The sequence below is a fragment of the Ursus maritimus genome, unplaced genomic scaffold (assembly GCF_017311325.1).
Source record: "Ursus maritimus isolate PB19 unplaced genomic scaffold, ASM1731132v1 scaffold_8, whole genome shotgun sequence".
Lineage (NCBI taxonomy): Eukaryota > Metazoa > Chordata > Mammalia > Carnivora > Ursidae > Ursus > Ursus maritimus.
This window is the reverse complement of record NW_024426996.1, coordinates 61,411,665-61,417,664: the sequence shown is the minus strand read 5'-3', so window position 1 is coordinate 61,417,664 and position 6,000 is coordinate 61,411,665.

Genomic DNA, 6,000 nt, shown 5'->3' with positions numbered 1-6,000 from the left:
GTTAAGTCAGATGCACATTAGACATCCAAGTGGGGATGTCAAGTATGTCATTGGAATTCAGGGGAAAGGTCCAGGCTGGAGACATAAATTTGGAAGTTGTCAGCATATAGATGGCATTTAAAGCTGTGAGACTGGCTGAGATCACCACTCAGAACACATGGATTGTGGAGACATCAAAGGGCCAAGACCGCAGGGCCCCCATTCTAAGTGGTCTTGGAAATGAGAAGAATCAGCAAAAAAGACTGAAAAAGAGCGGCCGCTCTAAGAGGTGAGATTAGCAGAAAGTAGGTCCTAGAAGCCAAGTGAAGAGTGTTTCCAGGACAGGCTGACAAACTACATCAGGATTCTGCATTAGTTATATAAGCTGAAGGCAGATCATTGGATTTAGCCATTGGATTTAGCCACATGGAAGCTACTGGAGACTTGAGCAAAGAGCAAAAGGGAGCAGAATACTGATAAGGCCACCCCATCAGGAAAGACTAGGAGGAAGAGAAGTAGAGACAATAAATGTAGACAACTTTTGAATGAGTTTAGCTATAAAGGAAATCAAATAAAAGGGCCATAGCTAGAGGAGAGTATGGGGTCTGGGGAGGGTTTTCCTTAAGGTGAGAGAAATTACATCATAATTGTATGTCACCAGAAAATCGAGAGTTCATTGGCTGAAGTAGCCTGCCATGAGCATAAGATTTCTTTGAAATCTTAAAGATTCACATAAATTTCCCCTTTTAGTCTGACCAATATCTGTCTTTATGTACAAGTATCTCTCCTCTTTGCAATATGGTGATTTACAATAAGAAACACATATATTTTGTGTTCATCCCCATTTCTGGCACAAAACCCCTGAAACCCTTGGAATATCCAAAGGGATGAGAGCAATAAAGGTGGCTTTTGAAAAGTCCCTAGGTAACCAAAGGATGAGGGCTGGTTGTCAGGGGACCCAAGCATGTGTTTAGAGGATTGGACCTTTCAGTCCCATCCCATGCTGTGTCGATCAGGATTCTTCTTACAGTGTGTGACAGAAACCCAATTCAAACTTACTAAATAAATGTGGAATTTACTTGCTGACATAACTAGAAAGTTAGAAGAGGGTGAATCAGCTCCAGACATAATGATCAAGGATTCAACTAATGTCATTAAGAATCCATCTCTTTTGTCCTTCATCAGATGAATGGATAAAGATGGGGTCCATATACACAATGGAATATTGCTCAGCCATCAGAAAGGATGAATACCCACCATTTGCCTTGACATGGATGGACATGGAGGGGATTATGCTAAGTGAAATAAGTCAAGCAGAGAAAGACAGTTATCATATGGTTTCACTCATATGTGGAACATAAGGAATAGCATGGAGGACCACAGGGGAAGGGAGGGAAAACTGAATGGGAAGAAATTGGAAAGGGAGACAAACCATGAGAGACTCTGGACTCTAGCAACCAAACTGACGGTTACAGAAGGGAGGGGTGTGGGGTGATGGGTAACCAGTGATGGGTATTAAGGAGGGCATGTGTGGTGATGAGCACTGGGTGTTATATGCAGCTGATGAATCGTTGAACACTACATCAAAAGCTAATGATGTACTATATGCTGGCTAATTGAAAATAATAATAAAAAAAAAAAGAATCCATCTCTTTGTCTCTGTTCTTCTACATTGACTTCTTTCTTAGGTGCTTTCTAGTGGTGACAAAGACGCCCTCCAGTAGCTCCAGACTCTCCTGCTTCATAGGACCTGAAATCTCAGGACACAGAGAGTCTCTTCCCCACCCAACGCGCTAGTTCTAGCAAACCCTGGGAAGAGACTTGATTGGCCCATCTTGGGTCATGTGTCCATTCCTGGACCAATCACTGTGGGCAGGTAGATGCAGAATTCTGATTAGCTAAGCCTGAGTCCTGTGGCTCTACCCTGAGCTTGTCTCTGAGATCTCCCCTTCTAGTCTGTGGATAAGGAGGAGGCTGTATCCAAAGGGAAATTGATGTCCTGTTGACTAAAAGAAGGGAATGCATATAATAGGAACAAAAAGAATATTACTGTCCATTCTATACTACTAATTTCTATTTATTTTTGAAGGAAGATTTCCCATTTTACTCAAGAATTATTGTTGCTTAGCTTTTCATATTTTGGGGGCTTATTTTGTTAATTCTTTAGAACTTACTTGAACTTAAGTTTTTAAAAAGTATGAAAATAAGCCAAATGAAACTAGGAAAATGAAATTAATAAAGACAAACTCTAACATTAAAATAGAAATCAAGAAAATAGTGAAAGAATAAATAAATCAAAAAATGAATCACTTAAAAGGACTAACAAAAAGATTGTATGAGCTTTATCAAGGATAAAAGAAAGAATAAAAACATGTAAACTTATAAATAAAAAAGAAGAGGGGCACCTGGGTAGCTCAGTCCATTAAGCATCTGACTCTAGATTTCAGCTCAGGTCATGATGTCAGGGTCCTGGGATTGAGCCCTGAATTGGGCTCCGCACGGAGTCTGCTCGAGATTGTCTCTCTCCCTCTGCCCCTCCCCCGACCTGTGTGTGCTCTCTAAATAAATAAATAAAATCAATCTTAAAAAAAAAAAATTAAAAATAAAAATAAAAAAAGAAGATACAGCCACATATACAGAAGATATCAAAAATCATAAATGGATGCACAACTGAAAATATGAGAAATGTATGATTTTTTAAACAAAATACATAATATCAAAATTAATCATAAGAAAACTAAAAAAGTTTTTAGATTTTAAAAATAGATAATTAATGTTAGCTAATGCTACAGTGGTAATATATGAAATCAGCATGTTATACACCTTCAGCTTATACAATGTTATTTGTCTAATTATATCTCAATAAAAATAAAAAAAATTTAAAGGGATATTAAATGTTACTTAAATAATTCTAGACCATAGAAAAATGTAGCAATTTCTATAATTCAATGTTAAAAGAGATAATCAACCAATTAAGGGTGCAAAATTTTTTTAATTAGCTAAAGAATCCAGCAATGAATCAAAATAATAATATCTTCACAATTGAGTGGCATTTTTTCTAATGATTCACTAGTTTACTATAAGAAAATCTGTCACATAATTCATTACTACAACATTTTCCCAATTATCTATTAATACTTAACAAATGACCCCAAAACCCAGTGTCTTAAATAAATAACAATGTATTCTTTCTTGTGATTCTGTGGTTTTTCTGGTTTCACGTGGGAAGTTCTGGTCCACACAGTGTAACTGAATGACTTGTGACTGTCTTCAACCAGGAGTTCAGCTAGGGCCAAAATATCCAAGATGGCTTCTCATCATTTAGTAATTTAGCTCAAGCTTCATTACCATATATTGTTTGGCTTCCGGGAAAGGGGATGTTCTAAGAGGACTAATTCCATTGTACAAGGCCTTTTCAAGCTCCGATTGCATATGCTTGCTAATGTTCAATTGGCTGAAATCACACAAAAAACTACACAGAAGTGGAAATACTGGGGAGTGTAGTTCATTGGTATCACCCATGCAACAGTCCACCACAATATTAAAAGAGAAAAATCAAAGGACCCTACCAACAAGTGCCCAAAACACATTTGATAAAATTTAACAGCCATTTCTTTCTTTCTTTTCTTTTTTTAAGATTTTATTTATTTGAGAGAGAGCAGGAGCAGGGGGTGGGGCAGAGGGAGAGGGAGAAGCAGGTTCCCTGCTCAGAGAGCCAGACGTGCGGCCGGATCCTGGAATTCTGGGATCATGATCTGAGCCAAAGGCAGATGCTTAACAACTGAGCCACCCAGGTGCCCCTTAACAGCCATTTCTAATAAAAACTTCAGGCAAAAGAGGTGTGGAAACAAAGAGCAATCATTCATATTGAATCATATGAAATCACCAATGTCCAGCTCTTTTAGATCTATAAAACACAACAATTGCATGTGGCTTAACCTAATACTAACCTAAATGGCCAATGCTAAAACCATTTCCATTAAAATCAGGAACTGGAACAGAGAGCCATAATCATTACTATTATTTAACATTGTCTTGGAATTCTAACAAATGCATTGAGATAGGAATATGAAATAATTGATATAGACGTTGAAAGTGTGTAAGCTAACTGTTGATATGGCCATATACCTAGAAAATCCAAGATAATCTTATAAAATATTACTAAAATTAATAAAAGAACTTAATGTTCTGTCTTCTGGCAATAAGCACCTGAAAAAAAAATGAGAAAAATGTTTCATTCACAATTTCTTTTCTAGAAATTAATTTAATAAGGACACTTAAATGAAACTGTAACACCTTATCAAAGTATCTAAACCCAAATCTTAACAAATGGAAAAAAAATAAACTTAACAGCCTTGGTTGAAAAGACAACATAATGTAAAAGTCCATTCTCCCAAAATTAAGATATAAATTTAATGCAATTACAAATGGAAGGCTAGCAGCATTAAGAAGATGAGAATTGGATAAATTTGTATACAAAAGGATAAATGCCTGATAATAGCTAAGAGAAAATTTTGAATAGGCAAAATTTTAATATAAATTAAAATTAAGGGAAAAGAATTATGCAGTGAAAACTTTCCTTCTGTCCTTGTCCCGCATCTGTCCTGGTTCATCTAATCCCCCCCACCATATGTATATCCTTCCAGAATTTATATTGATAGAAAGAAATATCTTGGTTTTTGCATATTTTCTACATAAAGCATATCATACATATTTTCTACATAAAGCACTCTGAATCGTATTTTTTACTTACTAAATCACCAAGATATTTGTAGTACAAAAAGAGATTTTTGTTCTTTATTATTTAGACGCTTCACCTTCCATTGTATAGATATACAATAATATATTTAACTAGTTCCATATTATTAAATGTTGAGGTTGTTTCTAATGTTTTTTACTATAAGCAATGTTACAATGTGAGCATGTGTGTATGCGTGTGTACCCAGTGTGTGTCTTTTCTCCTAAATATATCTGTAGAATAATTTCCCAAAAGTACCATTGCCAGAAATATGCATTTGAAATATTGCCAAATTGCCTTACGTAGGGGTTATGTCAAGGGGTTATGCTTTTACCAGAAATGAGTAAGATTATGTTTGCCCATGGCCTCATCAATGTGGTGTGTTACAAACTTTTGGATTATTGCAATATAAAAGGTGAAAAACGGTATTTCAGCATAATTTTAATTTGTGCTTGTTTTTTCCTCCTTAGGAGTGAGATTGAGCCTCTTTTAAGAGTCATTTGTATTTCCTTTTCAAAAGCTCTTCATATTCTTTGCTCATATTTCTAATGGGTTGAAGGATAAACAAATGAATCAATGGAACAAAACAGAGAGTCCTAACCATATATTTATAGTTTCAAGTAGGACAAAAGTGATTCTTCTTGTCTAGAAAAGGCAAATTTATACACATAGAAAACAGATCTGTGGTTGCCTAGGCTAGAGGGTAAACAGATACAAGAAAACTTTTTGGGGTGATGGAAAAGTTCTAAAACTGGATTGTGATGGTTGCAAAGCTCTATCAACTTACTCAAATCACTTGATGGATCAATTTCACAGTGTGTAAATTGTACTTAAATAGAACTGCTTTTCTTAAGTTTTTAAATTTTAATTCCAGTGTAGTTAACATAGAGTGTTATATGAGTTTCAGGTGTACAATGTAGTGATTCGACAATTTGATACATTACTCAGTGCTCATCATGGTAATGTATTCTTCAATTCCCATCACCTATTTCAACCGGCCCCTCACCCACCTCCCCTCTGATAACCATCAGTTTGCTCTCTATGGTTAAGAGTCTGTTTCTCAGTTAGTTTCTCTCTCTTTTTCCTTTGTTCATTTGTTTTGTTTCTTAAATTCCACCTGAACGAAATCAGATAGTATGTCTTTCTCTGACTTATTTGGCTTAGCATTAATATTGTTGAAAATCAATAAGCTGTTTTAAAAAGTGATTTTTTCAATCCAGTTGGGTTTTAAATAAAGATTGGGAAAGGATTTGGTATTAAATAAGGATGAAGGGCGTCTGGGC